General features: G+C 49.6%; 1 protein-coding gene across 1 annotated transcript in view; it reads right to left on the reverse strand.

Moving 5' to 3' along the window:
* The window catches only part of SPATA13 (spermatogenesis associated 13), a 47,765-nt gene extending 36,753 nt beyond the window's left edge, over window positions 1-11,012 (reverse strand). The window contains exon 1 of the mRNA XM_029048185.2: window positions 10,926-11,012. The gene's annotated coding sequence lies outside the window, so the exon portion shown is untranslated. The remainder of the gene's footprint in view (window positions 1-10,925) is intronic.
* Between the last annotated feature and the right edge of the window lie 11,550 nt (window positions 11,013-22,562).

A 22,562-nucleotide genomic window follows, 5' to 3' on the forward strand; every position in this document is an offset into this window, starting at 1 on the left:
TCCAGATACCAGAGGGAAAACTGTGATGTCATGCAGACTCATAGAGGGAATAAATTCATTTATCCTCTCTAGGGGGACACCGACTTCTACGCTTTCAGAATGAACCAGTCTCTGCCCCATCTGGGGGCTTTCTCTGCTTATGGAAATCCCCCCTCAAAAGCCTGCAAACCAGAGGTCCATCCTGCAGAAGAAAAACCAACTTCACTCCGGCTGCCTGCTCTGATGCCGCTTGGGCATAATTTGCAGGCAGTTGTTTGCACAACGCAGTGTTGCATGGAGAGGGGAGAGAAATCCAAATCAACTGTGAAGAAATGAAGTAGACGTGTACTCGAAGTACACATGACATCAACTCAACTGGGCCCTGAGTCGGGATCCGGGGGGCCTCCTCTCTGCCGCCGGCCCCCTGGAGTGAAGCCCGGAACAACCTTTAGGACGTTGGGAAGGCTCCAGGTGTCCGCAGCCAGGATTGTTCTCTGGAGCAGAGAGGGAGGGGCTCGAGGACACCCCCTCCAACCGCTGTTTTAGTCCTTTGCTCCAAGGCTCCCAGTTTGGAACGGATGAGTTTTTTGATGTGCACTTCTAGCTCGCGATTTGTTTCTGTTTTCCGAGTGTCTGTACTCAGGTAATTATATCGGACATAGTCCTCTCATCCCACACGGAGTTCACAATCTGAGTGGGTGTCTGTACTCCCCGACTCGGATTGTGAGGTCCGTGTGGGATGGGAACTAAGCTACCCCAGAGTTTAGGACAATGCTTTGGCACAGAGTAAGCAACTAGTATAGTATCTTAATGTGCAAAGCAGGAAGAAGAGCAGGTATCTCATTCCAAATTTACAGAAATGGGCCAGACCGAGGCCCAGAGAGGTCCAGTGACTTATCCAAGGTGAGCGACTGAATTGGGACTATCGAACAGGTCTCCTGACTCCCAAGTCCTTTTTACTAAACCAGACTGCCTCCACCCTACTACTCTGCTGAACTACCTCCTGGGAACAATCACCGTTTTGTACTTCCCAAGTTTTCTGTACAGTGGATGGCTCCCAGTGGGCACTCCGTCAATGTTATTCCTACCACTACTGCCAGGCACAGAGGAGAAATTCGAGGGCATCGATTCCAACACGGTCTCTGCCCCACCGGGGGTCTCGACCCAGGGTGGGGGCAGAGGGGGGCAGTCCCCAGGAAAGAACATCGGATTGGGGAATAAATTCACACTCAGGTCTTCACTTTTTGAAAGCCAGGGAAGTCCCCTTCCACAAAACACCCCAAATCCACTGCCCTTCAGAATGACAGCTGGCCTTTGCACCACAAAATTATATCTCTGGGATCCATAATTACACCCTAATTAAACAGCCCTCCAGGGTTTCTGGTCCATGGCGTTCAAGCTGATCTGTTTGGAGTAAAAAGAACAAATGCTACCCATGAACGTGTTTCCTCCCCGGGGTCACGTCACCCGACGTTTCCAACATCGCTTACATGTCCTAATAACGATTGCCTCAAATGAACGTGAAGCTCGTTAACTCACGCGAGCTAGCCCAAAGAGTGGTTCTCGGCAACCTCACACTGCCACCCTAGCCGGCGTGGCCCTGTCGGCCTTCTCTCGGGGAGCCCGGGCTCGCTCACAGTTATTCACAGATGCCAACTCACATGGCCATAGCCCTGCAATCCAGTCCCCCTTTCTGCCGCCCTGGGGCCACCCTGGGAACTTCCTTCCAGCCTGGCCGCTGGGATAGCTGCTTCCTCTTCCTCCTCCTTTTCTTCTTTCTTTTCCTACCCCCTCCTTCTCTTTCTCCTCTTCCTCCTTCCTTCTCTCATCTCCTCTCCCTCCTCTAATTCCCACCTCTCTCCACCTCAAGTAAGCACATGCATGGCTTAGTGGCAAGAGCACGGGCTTGGGAGTCAGAGATTGTGGGTTCTAATCCCGGCTCTGCCACTAGTCTGCTGTTAACTTTTCTGGGCCTCAGTTACCTCATCTGTAAAATGGGGATTAAGACTGTGAGCCCCACGAGGGACAACCTGATTACCTTGTATCTACCCCAGCGCTTAGAAGAGTGCTTGGCACATAGTAAGCACTGAACAAACACCATCATCATTATTATTAGGTACCCAGTACAGTCCCCTATCCAAAATAGGCATCCAGTACAACAGCTCCTTGTGCATGGAAGGTGCCAATAAAACACCCTTCTCAATAGATGTTAAGCTCCTCAAAGGCAGGGACAGTGTCTTCTACTTTTATTGCTTGATCTCAAGTGCCTAGAACAGTGTTCTGCACACACTAGACTCTCAATCAGGACTGATGGTGATGATACCAGTCCCCTAGACTGTAAGCTTCTTGGGGACTGGAAACCTATCAACCATTATACTATATTCTCCAGAGCACTTAGTACAGTTCTCTGTACCTAACAAGCACGCGCTAAATATGACTGATGGACGGTAAGCATGCAGTAAATAACTCAGAATATTTCCTGGGCATTTGCCTTTGCAGAAACTTCGAAGGCATGACCTGTCCAGTCTTCACTCCCAGCCCAGAGATTCTCACTGCCCCGGGATCTTGAATTCTGAAGTGAAGATCTGTGGTTAAGTGAATTCTGTCCTGCCCTGATGGTGATACTGGGGACCAGTGGGGACCAGGCGGGAATAAAGAAAACTCTGTGCAAGAGAGACCTGGGTCACCCAGAGGGGTTCTGGGCCCTTGTAATGCTCAATGGAACAACTGTATCTAGCTGGTGTTGACTTCCACCATTCCAGAAACACTTTCATCATTGTTCCTCGAGGAGAAAAGAAATCTATTAACTCCAATCCTGGGATCACAGATTGCTCTCCACAGAGGAGAGCATTTTTCCTTCATTGCTGCTGGAGCAAGGCCTGTGGAGTTTAGCAGAGGATCACAGGGAGTGGAATTCTTGAGTGACCGGCCCTGATCGCCAGAGGTAAGTAGAAGGGGCCGGGTCTTCCCCATCATAGTGTAAACTGAGCGCTGTGGAGGCGTGGGGTGGAGTTGCTTGGGGAAAGTTTCCAGCAGTAGGTTCCCAGGAGAGGCACAACAGCAGATGGTGGCAGAGGGGAAGGGGAGTCTTCCTTTACCCGCTGAGCTGAACTGCCAGGGCCCAGAAGGTCTCAGCCTCAGGGATGGCCAGTCAGGCTGGGGCCCCTCTCCCAATGCCCCCCTTGGGGGATGAAGATGATGGTATTTGTTCAGTGTTTACTATGTGCCAAGCACTGTTCTAAGCGCAGGGGTAGATACAAGGTAATCAGGTTGTCCCATGTGGGACTCACAGTCTTAATCCCCATTTTTACAGATGAGGTAATTGAGGCATAGAAAAGTAATAATAATAATGATAATGTTGGTATTTGTTAAGCGCTTACTATGTGCTGAGCACTGTTCTAAGCGCTAGGGTAGACACAGGGGAATCAGGTTGTCCCATGTGGGGCTCACACTTTTAGTCCCCATTTTACAGATGAGGGAACTGAGGCACCGAGAAGTTAAGTGACTTGCCCAAAGTCACACAGCTGACAAGTGGCAGAGCTGGGATGAGAACCCACGACCTCTGACTTCCCAGCCTGTGCTCTTTCCAATGGCCACCCTGAAGTGACTTGCCCAAAGTCACACAGCTGATAAGTGGCAGAGCCGGGATTAGAACCCATGACCTCTGACTCCCCAGCCTGGACTCTTTCCACTAAGCCACGCTGCTTCTCTGCAGCGAGTTCGAGTGACAGCAGTTCCAGCAGCCTCCCCATCTCCTGGCCGCCGCCCTTCTTCAGCACCTGAAGCCAGAAGGCAGGGGCTGAGAAAGAAAAAGAACAACTCCATCCACCTATCTCAACTCCCTACTCCCTGCTGGCCCCCACTGGCCCCAGAGCCCCTCCCGCTATGGAGGTGGAGGGGAGTGGGGGAGATCTCCCATTGGGAGTGGGGAGGAGAGGGAGAGAACGTAAGAAGTCACTCAAATGTCACTGCACAAGAGCAAACATTAGGCAGAAAAACCAAGTCAGTGAGGGCGCTTGAGAAAGAGTGGCCCTGCCCAAGGATGACCAATCCACTCCTTAGGGCTCCTCAGGCTCCAAACCCTCCCTTCTCTCACTCCTTCCTCATCTCAGCAATGATCCAAAAAGCACTGGATTTTCCTTTGCAGAAAAAAGGCCATTCTGAAGGCAGGAAGGCAGGCCTAATCCCTCCCATAACTTTGCGTTACCCTCCCTGTCCATAACGTATGGCACCTTGCCTCCATCTTTTCCATCATCAGAACCCCCACCACCACCATCATCATCATCATCATAATTATGGTATTTGTTAAGCACTTACTATGTGTCAAGCACTGTTCTAAGCACTGGGCCAGATAGAAGTTAATCAGGTTGGAAACAGTCACGTCCATCAACCTCTCACTTGGAGCTCAGCGACTTACTCAGCACTAGAGGGTTTACAGGGTGTGGCCTAGACCCAGTGGCTGCCCTCATGGATCTTGCAGGCTTGTGGAAGGGCAAATACCGATGCCTGTCTGGAAGCCACAGTGGCAAGAAAGGGATCTGGGGGCTTCCATACCGTGGGTGGGGTGGACAAAAGGATTCTGATCAAACCAGGTTTTCCTGTCCTCCTTCCTGGGCCCCCAGAGGCTCATAGTGACATGCCCAAGATGATGTTTTCCATACCCCTTCAATCACCTGTCTGACCTGTGTTTGATTAGCACCTCAACCCTCTGAAACCAGCATGCACCTCCAAGGGCAAGATGCTATCTCCTCCTCTGACACGAGTGAGGCTCGCCCAAGAAACAGCTCAGGGTGAGACTGAGACAAGATTTCCCTACTCTGGCACTCGGGTGCACCCACACACACCCCCCCTGGGGTGTTGGAGCATCAGCTCCCACAAGTTATCCAACCCTCCACCCCGACCCTGGGTAGAGGGGCGTCATTTCAGAGCGATTCAGGATCTCGGAAGACTGGAGACAGGAGACACTGGAACTGAGCTTAATTCAGAAAAAACTTCTGGTTCTCCTCCAAGATTACGGAGGAGTTTCATGCTGTGAAAAGGCAGTGAGAAGCAGCCCACCAGCTCTCCCACTTGGCAGGCCCTGGGAATCCTAACATTCCCATCACTTCCGGATTTCCCATCCTAGTACTTACCTGCCTGGATCCCCGCTACAGAAACACCCCCCAAAACCCACTTGGTCTAGGTTTTGCCTTTTTTAGCCCGTGGGGTGGAATGTGAAGCAGGTGAGTGGTACAGCTCACATGCCCCCCGAAGTTAGCACGGGCTCCTCTGGCTCACTCCGGAGGGTGGAGAGGGATGTTATTTCAGACCCATCCGGGGAACCCGGAACAAGAGCAATCCCTGTGAATGGCTGTTCCTCCGCCTATTCAGCTTCTACCCTCCCCCTGGTAACACGAGGAGCACCAGCAAGCAATGGAGCGAGCGCTCACCAGTCTTTACGACAACACCAGCTCCTTGTACCCTGGAGAGACAAAGGGTCCCAACGGCAGCCTCAGCTTAGTGACGGGGCAAACAAAGGATTGCAGTGAGGCGACGCTCCCTGATTCCCAGAGCACATTTTACCAGCTCATTGGTGCCGGGTCCATAGCCGAGCCGACTGAAGCTGGGGGAGGCTGAGTGGGTTGGGGGGGTGGGGATGGAGACCCCGTGTAGGCAAGCTCCCACTTACTGCCTGGAGAAAACCTCAGTCCTCCCCACTAGTCCCAGTGTTTCTCATATGTCCAGATTTCCCCCTGGAGGGTTTGAGGGCTTTTTTAAATCGTATTTTTTACGGGCTAATTATGTTTTAAGTGCTGGGGTAGGCACAGATCAATTAGATGGGACACAGTCCCTGCCCCGCATGGGGCTCACAATCTAAGTAAGAGGGAGAGGGTTAGGGTTGGGGTGGTCACTGTCTACGAGCACCCAACGGGGACTTGGGAAAGTACAACAGAAGCAAGAAACACATCCCCTGTCCACAAGGAGCATCCACTCTGGCTTAGGCTCCACAGACACCCAGTCCATAGGCAGAAGAAACTGAATTCAGCAGCTCATAACAGTTCCATCATATTTTCCAGTTGCACTGTGCTACCACAGGGGCCAAGACCTAACCAATTCTGCTTGCCAAATTTTAAGAAATCAAGTTCACGGGCTTCCAAGGACTCTTCTTATTCACTTCGTTTGAGTCCAAGAACTCTCTCAGCTAGGCAGGAAGTCACCATCTAACAGAAATCTGGCATGCTTTCCTCTTAAGAAAACTAATCCTTCAATCTACCTGGGCTTTGGGAGACAGTGGGCCCTCGTGGAAAGTGTCTGGAGCAGGCAGTCAAGAGACCCGGGTTCTAGTTCCACTTCTGCCACGGGCCTGCTGTGTGACCTAGAGAAGGTCACTTAACCTCTTTCGGTTTCAGTCCCCTCATCTGCAAAATGGGGATAATGATCCCTACCTCACAGGTAAGTAAAGAGAACAGAAGGAGATAATGGATGTGAAAGAACTATGGAGAAATGAAAGTCATTGATAAAGTCAAGGTGGTGTTATCCAGAACAGAGGACAGAAGGAAATGTTAGTACTTTCAAGAAATATTTGGTTCTTTTTTAAAAGAAAGAGTGAGATGGGGATTCTGGAGAAAAGATTGAAATTCTAAAGGATTAACTCCCCAGTTCCACCAGTTCTGGTCCTTGGAAATGGACACTCCCTTGGCTTAAATCTGACCTCTCCAGGTAGCTGAATACACAGAAATACGGATCACTGCTTTCAACCATAAATGCAAACTCCCCACCTTCAGTGTAAGGTGGTTCTGTGTCTTTGAGATCTCATTTCCTCTTGGAATTGGAGGTTTGGGCTTTTTGAGGGCCTCTATTTTCCTCAACTCTAGTAAAAGCACCTACACTTATTATATACTGGCTTGACTATTGTATCATCCTCCTCACTGACCTCCCTGCCTTCAGTCTATCATCTCTCCACTCCGTACTTCACTCTACTGTCCAGATAAGTTTGCTAAAACTTCAACCGGCACACATCTCGCCACTCCTCAGAAACTTTCCCCTTCCTCTTCTGCTGTTGACAATGACCTGCCCAGTTTGGAAACACAAGGATCAGAACAAAGAAGCAGTGTGGCTTAGCAGATAGAAGACAAGCCTGGGAGTCAAGAGGACCTGGGTTCTAATTCCAGCTCGGCCACTTGTCTGCTGTGACCTTGGGCAAGTGACAACTTCTCTGGGCCTCAGTTACCTCATCTGTAAAATGGCGGTTAAGCCTGTGAGTCCCTTGGGGGACACAGACTGATTAGCTGATTAGCTTGCATCCTCTCTAGTGTTTAGTACAGTGCCAGGTGTATAGTAAGCACTTAACAAATACCATTAAAAAAAGAATTGGCACAGTAGAAAAAGCAATTTTTGTCTTTCCCTCAGAGCCTGTCTTGAGGAATAGCCCCGTGTCAGTCGCATCCACCCAAAAGCCTCCTTAGCCCCTCTATCTTTGTTCTCACCCTCAACTCATATGCACAGATGCATGTTTGCACAAATGCATATTCAGTCATAAGTTCACTGACAGCCTTGTCCCACTCCAGGATGGTCCAAATGAAAGGAAACTGTGCTGTGGAAGCCCGCCCAGCCTTCATCCCCACAATGCCTGCTCCTACCCGGGAGCTGGACATGAGAAGCTGTATAGAAAAGGTGTAAGCTCAAGAGCGAGTCACTGAGGGAGTCAGGTATCTGCACGCAAGCCAGATCCTGACCTTCCCATCCTCAAAGCCCTCTGGAAATCCACCTCCTCCAGAAAGCCTTCCCGGCACTACAATCAGGTCAATTCAAATGCCACCCTTAGTCTGTATGAATGTTATTCCCTTCCTATTGTTATAGACATATGTGCATTTATTGACATACGTAATTATGAATTTATTTGGCTACTTCATTCTATACCTGCTTCACCTTTGTTCTTCCTTCTGTTGCCACTATTCTAATAATTTCAGCACCTAGAATAGTGATTGCCATATAATAAACACTTAGCAAATACCATTTTAAAAAACTGTGTCCACCTGATCCCTGTTGGACTGTAAACTCCTAGAGGGCAGGCACCACATCGGGAGCCCGGAGGGCAGGCGCCTCAGTTTCCACACCAATAACTTCGATGAACGCTAGACTGTAAGCTCACTGTGGGCAGGGAACATGCCTACCAACTCTGTTATACTGCATTCTCCCAAATGCTTAGTACAATGTTCTGCCTACAGTAAGCGCTCAAAAAACGTGATTGATTGATGGGCTCCCAGGGCACTGGCATCCAATGCCGGGGAAGACTTTGGGGTCATCCCTCCTTGGACCCACAGAAAGTGGCACCTGGACCCAAACCAGGTTCTCAGCTCTTCTGGAGAAGGTAGTAGTGATGGTGGTGCACCAGGCAGGAATTAGGAATAAAGTGAAATGCAGAAAGGAGGAGGAAACTGGGAGGGGTGGGGCCAGAAAGGGGGGGATGGGGGAATAGAGGGGGGACTGGCCAGGGAGTCTGGGGGAGTGGAGGGGGAAAAGAGACAGGGAGCAAAGGGAAGGCTCACCCCAGCCGGGGGCAGGCAGCAAGGGGGAAAGAAGGAAGCAGGGGAGGAACAGGAAGCTGAGGAGGAGAGCGTTGCCCTGGGGGGGGGATCTGAGGCCCAGGATGAGCTGGCAAAAGGAACTACCGGCATCTGGAGGGCAGAGAGGGCCCGCCTGGAGAGAGGGCAGCAGCATTAAGACGAGGCTAGGAGGGAAATTACTGAAACAGGGGGTGGGAGAAGGAGCATCGGGGGAGGAACGGTAGAAAGGGCTATGGGGGAGGAAGGAGGAGGGAGGGCAGTTGAAAAGGGTTTGTGGGAGAAGAGGGAAAAGGATCTGGGGGGGGAAGAGAAGGCAAGCCAAGGGCAGGGGGGCACGGCTGAGAAGTAGAATACGTGAGAAAGGGCGCAGAAGGCAAAAGATCTAAAGGGAGGAGGGAGAGGAGGAGACAGGGGGAGGATGAAGAGGGGTTGGGGGATGGGGAAGGAGGCGTGGTGAAAGTGAAAGGGTGCTACAGCCATTTAGGAAGCAGTGGGCTCAGCCTGGGGGAAGGGGAGGAAAATGTAGAGGAATGAAGTGTGTGATGGAGCGGGTTGGGAGTGCTGGGAGGATGCGGAGGAAGAGAAGACCTGGGCTGAGGGGCAGGCCCCAATTCAATCAATCATTCATCTTTATTGAGCACTTATAGGATACACGAAAGCTCACCTCCTCAAGGAGGCCTTCCCAGAATAAGCCTCCCTTTTCCTCTGCTCCTCCTCTCCTCCCCATCGCCTCCCCCTCCCTCTGCTCTACCCCCCCGCCCCGCCGCAAAGCACTTGTGTACATACGTACATATTTATTATTCTATTTATTTTATTAATGATGTGTATATATCTATAATACTATTTATTTATATTGATGCATTGATGCCTTTTTACTTGTTCTGATGTCTGTCTTCCCCCTTCTGGACTGTGAGCCCATTGTTGGGTAGGGATCGTCTCTACTTGTTGCTGAATTATACTTTCCAAGTGCTTAGTACAGTCCTCTGCACACAGTAAGCGCTCAATAAATACGATTGAATGAATGAATGCAGAACACTGTACTAGCGCTTGGGAAAGTACAATACAACAGAGTTGGTATCGAAAGATACGTTCCCTGACCACGACGAGTTTACAATCTAGAGGGGGAGGCAGACATTAATAGAAATACATTACAGATATGTACGTAAGTGCTTTGGGGTGGAGGGAGGGGGTCAATTAAGCGGTTAGTACAGTGCTCTGCACACAGTAAGCGCTCAATAAATACGAATGAACGAATAAAGGGAGCAAATCCATAAGGGCGATGCGGAAGGGAGTGGGAGAAGAGGAAATGAGAGCTTAGTCAGGGAAGGCCTCTAGGAGGAGATGGGCCTTTATATCCCCTCTCCCCCGCTCTCTTTAGATGCATGTTCTATGTCAACCTCTCATTCCTTCTGAGAGCTCACCTCCTCCAAGAGGCCTTCCCAGACTGAGCTTCCCCTTTTCCCTCTGCTCCCTCTCTGCCCCCCTTTCACCTCCCCTCAGCTAAGCCCCCTTTTCCCTCTGCTCCTCCCCCTCTCCCTTCCCCTCCCCTCCGCACTGTGCTCATTTTTATATATTTTTATGACCCTATTTATTTTATTAATGAGGTGTCCATCCCCTTGATTCTATTTATCGTGATTAAGTTTTCTTGTTTCAGTCCGCCTGTCTCCCCCCGATTAGACTGTGAGCCCGTCAATGGGCAGGGATTGTCTCTGTTGCCGAATTATCCATTCCAAGCGCTTAGTGCAGTGCTCTGCAAATAGTAAGCGCTCGATAAATGCTATCGAATGAATTGCTTCGGGGGGTTAAAAGTGATCCCAAAGAGGGGGAGAGGAGTCATTCTGGGGGCGGTGGGGGGCAGGTGAACTTGCACCAGTCACGGGGGCCCGGGGCCGGCGGGTCACCTGGGTCTGGCTGACCTTGGCGGCGCCTTCGCCCAAACTTTGCCCGGCCGAGAGGTTGCCTTCGCCGCCGCTCCGTGCCCTCATTCTCCGGCCCGGACTAACTTCTCCAGCTCGCCCAACTCTTTCGTGCCCTCCCCGGGCCCCCGGCCAGAGCTGAAGTCGGTTTTCCAGGCCAGTCCTTGCAGGTGGCACCCGTCCCCACCCCCGGCCCGCCCTGGGCACCGGCTGCGGGCGGACTGAGGGGGCTGCAGCTCTCCCACCGGGGGGACACAGATGGGCCAAACCGCCCCCCTAGAGAGAAGAACTTCTCCGGGATGGGGGGGAGAGGGGACGGGGTCCCAGAGGTCCCCCCTCCGCCCGGGTGGGCATCTCCTTCTCCGGCAGGTGCCCGGGTGGGCACGGCCCTCTGGAGAGACGGGGGACACCCTTTCCCTCCCTCCTGAGGCCCCCCACCCACCCACCCACAGATGGAGAGGACCGACCCCGGCCCCGGCCTCACCTCTCCGCCGACCCCCGGCACGAGCCCTCGAGGGGTCGGAGGCTCCCGGAGTTCGCCTGGCTCCCTCCAAGCGAGCGGGCCGAGCTCGGTGTGTCCTGCTCCGCCCCCGGGCAGCGGGCCCAGGCGGCCCCGGCTCCCAGTCCGCCAATCTCCGGCCTCCCCGCCGCCCCACCCATCGTGGGAGGGGCCAAGAAGGGCCCGGAGTTGGGGGGGAGGAGAGGGGGTCGGGACCCCAAAGCCCTCCGGACCCCGCCCCCTTTTCCGAGAGCCGCTCCATCCCAGAGAAAAGCCAGCAGGCGCCCTGGGGTTGCCATGGCAACCGGCCCTTAGCGTGGGATGGGGGTGGTCCCCGGCGGGGAGGAGGATCTTCTGGAGGATGGGGAGGGGGGCCTGCCTTGTAGGGAAGCCGCGGGGTTGAGGGGCTCGGGGGCCAGAGGACGTGCGTACTAGTAATCATTATGGTATCTGTTAAGCGCTTACTATGTGCCAGGCACTGTACTAAGCGCTGGAGGAGGGGGGATACAAGCCAAGTGGGTTGGACACAGTCCCTGTCCCACATGGGGCTCATACAGTTTCAACCCCCGATTTCCAGATGAGGGAACTGATTTCCCCAGTAGTGAACCGATTAGACCGTAAGCCCGTCAAACGGCAGGGACTGTCTCTATCTATTGCCGACTTGTTCATCCCAAGCGCTTAGTACAGTGCTCTGCACATAGTAAGCGCTCAATAAATACTATTGAATGAATGAATGAAGTGACTTGCCCAAGGTCACACGATAGACAAGTGGCAGAGCGGGATTAGAATCCATGACCTTCTGACTCCCAGGCCCGTGCTCTACCCACTACGCCATGCCGCCTCTCTAATCCCGACCCCGCCACTTGTCTGCCGTGTGACCTTGGGCAAGCCATTTAACTCCTCTGTGCCTCACTTACCTCTTCTGTAAAATGCCGATTGAGACGGTGAGTCCCACGTGGGACAACCTGATAACCTAGTATCTCTCCCAGAGCTTAGAACAGTGCTTGGCACATAGTAAGCGCTTGACAAATACCAATATTATTATTATTATTAGTGACCAGAGCGAGGGCCTCCCTCACCTCTGTGGGAGTCCTTCAGCTGAGGTTATTGGCAAACGGCATCACTAATTGGAGCCAGCCAGCTAAAGCGACTCCGTTCCAGGAGTTTGTTCCCTTAGCGCTCCGCCTCGGCACGCACACACACACGCACGACCGGCAGTGTTTCTTGGTGCAGCGGCATGGAAAGAAAACTCTTCCAGAGATCTTCGTCACTTTGCAGGCTGTGGGCACCTTTCCCCCTGCTTGACCCAGAAATGTCAAAAGTACTGGGATGACTACACCTTTTAGACCTTGCTCGGTTTTAACCCGAGCTTGATTTTTCCTTCTTCGGGACAGCTGGAGAAGCCAAGAAAGTCATGGACTCCTTGCAGTAGTTAACAATAGTCGGGACTTGCCAGGGTCCGGGGTTTAGTGAGATGAGAGATCTATCAGTTGGTGGTATTTATTGAGACCCAGCAGAACTGGGGGCAGAGCAGGCTACTAAATGCTTGGGAGAGTGCAATAAAAAGCAAAAGAAATGGCCCCTGTCCTCAAAGAGTTTACACTTTTGCTTCGATGGGTACATAGCTATAACACTTCATTGATGCCTGTCTCCCCCTTCTAGACTGTAAGGTTGGTGTAAGCAGGGATTGTCTCTTTTTATTGCTGAATTGTACTTTCCAAGCACTTAGTATAGTGCTCTGCACACAGTAAGCACTCACTAAATATGATTGATTGAATGAATGAATGAATGAATGAATGAATGAATGAATGAATGAACCCTTAAAGGGATTTGAGCTCCTCCAGCTAAAGAAACTAGAGAAACTAGAATGGTGAACACTCTGAAGGGGAGGTTCTGTTTTCTGTAAAGTGTTTTGTGCACCTCATCCACAGTGCCAGGCTCAACACAGGAGAAATCTTTTTCAGTGGTGGTGCCTGGGCTAGACTGACCACGGAATCACCACTGAGAAAGCCTGGCAAGGGGGAAGGCCATAGAGGATCAAGGATTGAAAAGCAGAAAGTAAGCACATTCCTTAAAAAATGACATCAGTTTATAATAATAATAATGGTATTTGTTAAGAGCTCGCTATGTGCCAAGCACTGTTCTATCTTCTACCCGATTATGTGCGGTATTGAGGAAGCTACTCTACTTTCCGTCACCCCCTCTCGGAGGGGCTCCCTTGCTGGCTCTGAGAAGGCTAAGGGTCCGTTTGAAACTAAGTGTGACCCAGAGGGGCTCCCAGAGGCACTAGCCCCCATGGGGACTGTCAGTCAGAAAGTCAGTCGTATTTATTGAGTGCTTACTGTGTGCAGAGTACTGTACTATTAATATTACTGGGATGGGTATAGGATTACCAACTGAGACACAGTTCCTGTCCCACCCAGGTCTCACAGACTAGGGAAAAGGCTCACTGCCTAAAGGAAAAAGAGCACAGGTCTGGGAGTCAGAGGACCTGGATTCCAGGCCCAGTTCTTCCACTGGCCTGCTGTGTGACTTCGGGTAAATCCTTTCGCCCCTCTGGGCCTCAGTTTCCTCATCTATAAAATGGAGATAATATCTGCCTCACCCGATCTCACAACACTGTGATGAGGATAAAATGAGGCCACTGCTTTGGATAAATAAAAGCACTCGACAAATTGAAGGTGAAATTACTATTATAGTAATAATATACTAGTATATATAATATCATATTAGTATATTATGTTAATATAATTGTTATAGTCATATATTATCTGCCACAAACCTCTCTTCAGCTTGAGGCCAGGGAGGGAGGGAGGTAGAAGGGGGGGAAATTGCTAGCCCAGGCCTCATTTAAGCTCACTGTCAATCAACCTCCCAGATTGTGCTCTCTACCCCAGCAGAACTTTCTGACCCTTTTTCCCAGCTGGGTTTCCTGGTCACCACAGGACCCTTGGGAACCCTCTTTGGCTGTCTGGAAGGGTGATTTCTAAAAGGGAAAACGGATATATCCTTCCTGCTGGTCGGGTGGATCACCAACTGTGTTGGAGGCAGGGGCCTGGGCAAGGTGACCTGTAGGGGTCATCTTATCTGTGACAATTGATCACCTTGATGCCTAAATTATTTACTTAAAAGCCCTAAACCCTATCTGGAGGAGTGGGGACTGCTATGGGAAGGGAAATCAAAGCCACAGCAAGGATCAGGGTGTGCGACAGTATTGGATGCCAAATTACGGTCAGAGACGGTCTACTCCTCACTCCCCGTAGGACTATGGAAAGACATTACTAAGTGTTAGCTTTAAAAAGCAAAAGGGAATACACTATTGTACTCTTCCAAGTGCTTAGGACAACACTGTCTCTCTGCAAATAGCAAACACTTCATAATTTCTATTGATTGATTGAAATATCTAAGTAATGAACGCTGGAGCCACCCGCAAAATCTACAGTCAAGACGCCTTATGGCATCTATCTACCTGGTCCTACCTGGTTCAGGGTCACTTTGATGCAGTTCTGCCTGGTTTCCGTTGAGCCACGGATCTAAATTCAGACTCTTTGTTCAGCAAGGCTTTATTTGGGGTGACGGTAGCTTTGATGTCTGATTCTCTGGGGCTTCACACTCTTCAGGCATTGTCATGCCTGCTGGTGACTTAGTCAAACGAAGTTCTCTCTATGGGGCAAGGAAGTGGGTTCCAATTAGTTCCACAGGGGTTTTGGCATTGAGATACAAAAAAAGGGGAGAGAAGCAGGTCCAACAGACTGACTTTCCTCCGACACCAGCTCAGTCACTAGAAGCTGCCACTCCCAGCTTGACTTGTCAGAGCCACTGTTTTCAAAATCAGCCAGTCAGCAGCAGCTGCACCTACTGGATGTAACGCTCTGTGCTGCATGCTTGGAAAAGTGCAATGGAGTCAGGGGACAGAACAGGTAAACAGAGACAAAGAATGCTGGCAGTTGGCCAGTCTCAGCAGCAAATCCTATCTGTGGCAAAACGAGAGGCATCTTTGCTGCTGCTTTTCTGCGGGCCAACCCGCCGCTACCAGGAAATGCACTGGAGTTATGTTTGCAGTGGTGATGGTTTGCACTGAGCCGCTCACGCTCTCCCGCCCGGTTTGTCTGTGCCCAGCAACACGCTTCACGACACGCTGGTCCGGAGAACAGGTGCAACCTGTGGTTTCAGAACAGAATGACGCTCAGACTTAAACAGCAACAGACAACACCGGGCCCTACTAAGTCATGCTTAGCAATGGCATCAGAGAATGGGGTTGTCTTCACTTCCTTCCAAAACTCAGGGGCCAGAAAAGATACACAACTCTCTTTTCCTGGACAAAGAGGGCAAGAGATTCTGACACCCATGCTCGTGGGCACAATCTCAGAGTGGACAGCATTGTCTCTGGGGCAACGGGCATTTCTATGACACCCTTTAGCTGGAAATTCAAACAAGGCCCTCAGGCAGGTTTAGTTATACTAGGAATCACGGGCTCAAAGGGACAGTGTGTCTTTATGGAAAAAGCACTGTCTTGGGAATCAGGAGACTCTGGCTCTACTTCCGACTCTGCCCCAGGACTCCGACATTCACTATGTTGTTTATTGCACTTGGCACCCAGCTATGTCTGTCTGCCAGTCTCCCCAGCTAGATTGGAAGCTTCAGGAGGGCAGGGATCATGCCTACTAACTCATTCATTCATTCAGGCATATTTACTGAGCACTTACTGCGTGCAGACCACTCGGGAGAGTACAGTACAACAATAAGCAGACATATTGTCCACTGGACTCTCCCAAGCGCTTAGTACCGTGGTCTGCACACTAAAGGCTCACCAAAAATCCTATTAATTACTTTGGGGGTACACGTCCCACCTCTCCCCAGGCTCTAACCCTCTCAGCTAAATGTCACCATGGACCAGTCAGAGCACTTAGAGAAGACAACCCAACTGGAGACGTGAGGCAGTGTCCCATTTGCCCACACCAATGTGGCAGCAAACATTAATGGTTGGCCTAAATTCACTTAAAAGTTTAAACCTGCCCTAATCAGCGGGTCAGAGAGTGGCTGTGGAGAGGGTTCTCTGTCCCTGCTGCTTCTGGGGAAGGCAACGGAGACCTGTAACCTTATTAAAATCGGGCTAGAGAGAGCGGCAGGCCTGCAGGCAACAGGCTTGGAGCAGGCCCCAAGGTGATCCGTCTGGGAGCCCTCTCAGGGAATGTGAGGAGGACGGAGGTTTCCAAACGCCTGTACAGTTTCTCCTTCTAATAAATGTCCCATTCTCATTGAAGGAAGGCAGAGTCACAGCCCAGAGTTTGAGGCGTGATTCTTGGATGGATGCCCTCCGGGGCCGTTAGCCAGTCCGGAAACCCCGCAGGTCATTCCTGAAGCTGGTAGGTGCCCAGAACGGCATCGTCCTGGCACCTGCTGAGATGCTTCAAAAGCTCCACGTATTATTCTTTCCCAGAATCCATAGTACATAGAGAAGCAGCGTGGCGCAGTGGAAACAGCACGGGCTTTGGAGTCAGGGCTCATGAGTTTGAATCCCAGCTCTGTCACTTGTCAGCTGTGTGACTGTGGGCAAGTCACTTAACTTCTCTGTGCCTCAGTTCCCTCATCTGTAAAATGGGGATTAAGACTGTGAGCCCCACGTGGGACAACCTGATTCCCCTGTGTTTACCCCAGTGCTTAGAACAGTGCTCTGCACATAGTAAGCGCTTAACAAATACCAACATTATTATTACTCACTTAATAAATATTATTTTTTCTACCAATACTACTCTACTGCAAGACACTAAGTTTGACCAAGAGCACCCATCCGCAAATAGGGCCAAAGGCTGTGTTTGTTGTCACTTGGTCACTTTCTGGTATATGAAGGAGACCCACCTGGAGCCCTTCTCAGACCCCCATAAACCAGAAAAATTATATACATAAAACACACGCATGTATGTATAAGCACTGGATACTATATATGTGAGTGTGTGTTTGTATTATATATACTATATACTATGTGTGCGTATATATATGTGTATATACTACATGTGTACACACCCACACACTGCCCCTCCACCCCCACCCAACTATTCTTCAGGCTCCAAGTGGAGCATCTGCTGTGAGATTTTCTCCATGTTTGCAGGTGGAGATGAAACAATGGATAATCTGTTAGATGGTAAATTCTTTGATGGCAGGAAGCAGGTCTTTTACTTCTATTATTCTCTCCCAATTATCCAGTATAACACTCTGCACGCGCGGGCTACACTTAGCACAGAGCTGGCTTCTAGGAGGTGTCCAATAGAACACTCTGGACATAGTAGGCACCTGATAAATAATTACACTATTTGTTAAGCACTCTTTTGCATTTATTCTGTACCAGGCACTGTACTAAACACTGGGGAAGATACACAATAATCCGAATGAACATCAGTCCTTGTCCCATATGGGGCTCAAAGTCTTAATCCCCATTTTACAGATGAGGTAAAAGAGACCCAGAGAAGATAAGTGACTTGTCCAAGGTCACAAAATAGTCAAGTGGCAGAGCCAGGATTAGAAGTCAGATCCTTCCGACTCCCAGGCCCACGCTCCTTACAGTAGGGCACGTTGTGCTTACTCTGTGTCAAGCACTGTTCTAAGCACTGGGTTAGATACAAGCTAATCAGGTCAGAAACCATTAGTGATTGACTGATGGACAATACTTTGGCTGAAATGGAGAGGGGAAAGATTTCAGAAGGGCTTATCCTAAAATTTGGTGGCAATCTGGAAAAGCTCTTGGTGACCACTGCCACACACCTGCCTTTCCTGTTCCATCCAGCTCTCTGGAGCCCTCCCCAACATCAAAGAAACAGAGGGAGGGGTGAGAGCAAAGGGGAGCATTCATTTATTTGCTCACAAGTGGCTGTCTGATTACCCCGAACAGCATGCCCATGCAGACAAAATGCGATTACATTTAAAACTGAGTGGTTCCTCTTCACAGCACATTACAAACCTGAACAGTAACTAATGAATCCTCTCTGCAAACATCCCTGATGGATAGAGCACAGGCCTGGGAGCCAGAGGACCTGGGTTCTTAAAAAAAAAAAGAGAAGGAACTTGGAAATGAAAGATTTTAGGCAGTGAGGTCTAAGAGAAAGAGCACGGGACTCTCAGTCGGGAGACCCAGATTCTAATCCCAGTTCTGCCACTAGCCAGCTTTGAGGCTTTGGACAAGTCACTTAACCTCTTTTAGTTTCATCTGTAAAATGAAAATGGAATTCCTGTTCTCCCACCCTCCCTTTTAGACTTTGAGACAGTGTGGGACTGAGACTCTGTCAGATCTAGTTACTTTATCTCTACCCCAGCACTTGACACACAGTAAGTGGTTAATAAAACACCATAACTGATTAAACATGAGGTGGAGGATAGAATAATATTTTCTGCCAATAACAGTATTGCAATTTCCGGGGAGGGGTTGGGATTGTACCAAAGAAGAGGGTGATTTCGCCTTGATCCTGGAACGCCAATTTCAAACTTTCCTACCAGAAGGCAATTGTGCAACATTTCAAGGGCCCTGGCCTTGGCGGCAGAAGCCGCAAACTTTCATATACTTCTGACTCAGAGGGAGCTGGTCTAGGACAGAGTCAGAGAATCTCTGGTGTAGCACAGAACCAACTTCCCAGAGAGCATCGATTTCCTCTCGGACAGCCGCGGGTCATTGCCGGGCGGGCTTCAACAACAAAAGAGCGGAGCTGGTAGGGTTGGGGCAGAAACCAAAGAGCTGTCCTTGCCCTTCTTCCAGTATATCGGTGCCCACTGGATGTAGAAGCAGCGTGGCTCAGTGGAAAAAGCACAGGCTTTGGAGTCAGAGGTCATGGGTTCGAATCCCGGCTCTGCCACTTGTCAGCTGTGGGACTGTGGGCAAGTCACTTAACTTCTCGGTGCTTCAGTTACCTCATCTGTAAAATGGGGATAAAGACTGTGGGCCCCACGTGGGACAACCCGATTCCCCTGTGTCTACCCCAGCGCTTAGAACAGTGCTCTGCACATAGTAAGTGCTTAACAAATACCAACATTATTATTATTATTATTAAGGCTGCCACCCCAGGGGATGATGAAAATAATAATAATAATAGTATTTGCTAAGTATGTGTCAAGCACTGTTCTAAGCACTGGGGTAATAACAATTATTATTATTATGGAATTTAAGTGCTTACTATGTTCCAGGCAGTGTACTGGGGTGGATACAAGCTAATAGGGTTAGGCACAGCCCCTGTCCCATGCGGGGCTCACAATCTCAATCCCCATTTTACAGATGAGGTAACTGAAGTACAGAGAAGTGAAGTGACTTGCCCAAGGTCACCCAGCAGACAGGTGGTGGAGCTGGGATTAGAACTAAGGTCCTTCTGTCTCCCATGCCCATGCTCTGTCCACTAGGCCTTGTTGCTTCTCTATGGGACGGGGCAGGCAGCTGGAAGTGGGGAGGTAGAGGGAGATGGGGGAAGGGAAAAAGTGTTCAAAATCAACTCTAACCCTAGTCCCTAGGTTGTCTCAATTCTGGGTATGTGGTAGGCAAGCTGGAAATAGATTCTGGTACAGTTTGTTGGGGGCAGAGTCTTACCAGGATGATAACCACTATGCTCCCTCCCCACCCCGCAGGACTATAAGGTTATTGGTTTCTCCAATACCCCAAATAGTTTATAAATCATATATCCAAGCTACTGAACGTGATATTAGGGAAGTAACTCTGTCTTTCAGCACAATCCCCAAGTCTCAACGGAGTCCTCAGTGGCTTTGTATGCCCCCATCATTCAATTAATACTATTGACTGAATGCCTACAGTGTGCAGGGCACCAGACTGAATACTTGAGAGCACAAGAGTTAATAATCCCAATCCCTGCCCTCCAGGAGTTTACGATCTAGCCGGTGGCACAATCACTAAAGCAAATAAAAGAGAGGGAAAAAAAGAGAATAGAAAAAGTCAAATAAGGAAGCAACTTGGCCTAGCGGAAAGATCACGGGCCGGGGAATCAGAGGATCTGGATTTCTAACCCCAGCTCCACCACCTCTCTGCTGTGTGACCTCGGGCAAGTCACTTCTCTTCTCTGTGCCTCAGTTACCTCATCTGTAAAATGGGGATTGGGACTGTGAGCCCCACATAAAACATGAGCCATGAACAACCTGATTAGTTGGTATCTATCCTAAACTTTGTAGAGTGCCTGGCACATAGTAAACACTTAAAGAACATAAAAAAAAATTTTTTAATAGGAGATAAATAAGTACTTAAATATTAAACTTGGTGAATCCTTAACTCTATTGCCAGCAAGCAGGAAGCCAGTGAAATTAGTGGAAAGGTAAGAACTCAGGGGGACTCACACTCTTTATAATAATATTAATGATGGAATTGATTAAGGGCTTACTAAATGCCAAGCACTGTGCAGGGCGCTGAGATGGCTACAAGGTATTTTCTTCCAACTTCAGCGTGAACAAACCACTGAGAGCCCCCTTGTCTCAGTCCAGACTGAAGAGAGTCTTCTGTGCAGCCCAAACAGAAAGCAAAACTCTCTGCTCCTGCAGAAGAGTGCTTTCAATAAAACAAGTTTACATTTTTGGGGGGGGATATTTGCTGATCTGGACAAATAGTGCACTGGGGAGTGGGGGGAGTCAAGAAAGGGTTGTCTCTGCATGTTATTTACATTTCACCATACCCACATTCATGTCCCCTCCTGCTCAGGCCCCTCTATATGGTTTGTGTGTTGTGGACAGGGAACTTATGTTTACTATTATATTGTACTCTCCCAAGCACTTAGTAGAGTACTTTGCACACGATAAGTGCTCAATAAATATGATTAAAAGAATGAATGAATGTGTTACTTCAGACCCTGCTCTAGCCCGACTCCCCTACCTCACCTCTCTGAGCCCCCAGATCCAACCTCAAACTCATCTATCCCATCACCGGCCCCTTGCCCACATCCTCCCTCTGGCCTGAAATTCCATTCCACTTCATCAGCATCGGTCCACCACCTTCAAAACCCTTCTAAAAATCAAATCTCCCCCAAGAGACCTTCCCAGACTAAGCACTCATTTCCTCTACCCACCCTTCCTTCTGCATCTCCTATGTACTTGGCTGTTGTACAGCCTAAGTACTTTGATACGCACCAGCCCCATAGCACTTCTGTATATTATCTGTATACTCTACTTCTCCAAACTGTAATTTTAATGTCGGTCTCCCCCTGCAGACTCTAAGTTCTGTCTCCCAACTCTATTGTACTTTGCCAAATGCTTAGTACAGTGCTCTACCCAAAACAAGTGCTCAATAAATACCATTGATCTATCAATAGTAAACAGTTAAAAAATACTACCAATGTCTTGACTATTATTTTTTAACATGTAACTGGTAACAATTAACTCGAGAAACATTCGGTGTCTGTCCTCCTCTACCCTCCATCCCACTTTAAGCCCATGAACTTCATACTCCCAGACTCCACTGCCCAGCCCAGCAGAGGTCAGAGACTCTGTCACTCTGGGCTGATGACCAAGGTTACTTTTATTTACTCTGCAGCTTTTCACTCTCAGTTGCACAATTCAAAAATCCCCAGAGGAAAATTAACCAAGAAGCAACAATCTTTTCCTCCAGTGGCCAATCCAGCTTTCTCCAGACAGGATCCTCTCAAAGTCTCCCAGGAAAGACCAAGTCAGAGTCAAAGCTGGCTTAGCGGGAGACTTTGTTGAGACAAACCACGAGTCACTCGGGGCCGGTCAATCTTTCCACTTTCAGGACTCTGCTTGGCCCTTACAAACATCCCTGAACATCTGGAGAAGGCTGGGTCTGTATGCTTGTTTCTGCACTTGGCTTATGTGAATAGATTTGATTGTCCGTTTCCCCATTCTCTGCTTTCTGTTCACTTAGAACTTGAGAAGCAGCAGCACAGTTTAAGGGAAAGAACACGGGCCTGGGAGTCAGAAGAACCTGGGTTCTAATCCTAGCTCTGCCCCTTGTCTGCTGTGTGATCTTGGGCAAGCCATTTCACTTCTCTGGACCTCAGTTTCCTCATCTGTAAAATGGAGATTAAGACTTGGTACACAGTAAGCCCTTAAAAACACCACTTATTAATATTAGGAGGCTACACTGACCTCCCTGAAGCCAACTTTCCCTTCAGGACATCTCATTTTTAAAAGTACCCAATAAACTATTATTATTGTTATTACGTATTATTCTATCTTGGATTTTACCTAGTGCTTTCACATTACTTACCTCATTTCTGTCCCCACAACTTCCCTATCAGGTGAGGAGAAGCAGGGATTAATATCCCCATTGTGCAGGTGAGGGCACTGAGGCCCAGAGAGGTTAAGTAGCTTGCAGGCCAGTGGCAGAGCTGGGACTAGACCCCAGTCTTTTGACTCCCCATCCCGGGCTCTACCCACTAGACCTGGTTGAGCGCTTACTTTGTGCTGAGCACAGTGGTAAGCTCTGGGGAAAGGCATTTGAATGATCCCTCAGACTCTGTCCCTGCTCCTCGAGGGGCTCACAGTCGACAATACATAACTGCCACTGACTCAGGCAGTGAAGGGGAGAGTTTCCTGGTTGGGAAAGGGCATTCAGAGATTGAACAGAAAGTCCATTGGCAGGTGCTGGGATGGCTAGGAAAGCCTTGATGCCGCCCCCACAGCCCTCCCCAA

Source organism: Ornithorhynchus anatinus, chromosome 20, assembly GCF_004115215.2.
Source record: "Ornithorhynchus anatinus isolate Pmale09 chromosome 20, mOrnAna1.pri.v4, whole genome shotgun sequence".
NCBI classification, from domain to species: Eukaryota; Metazoa; Chordata; class Mammalia; order Monotremata; family Ornithorhynchidae; genus Ornithorhynchus; species Ornithorhynchus anatinus.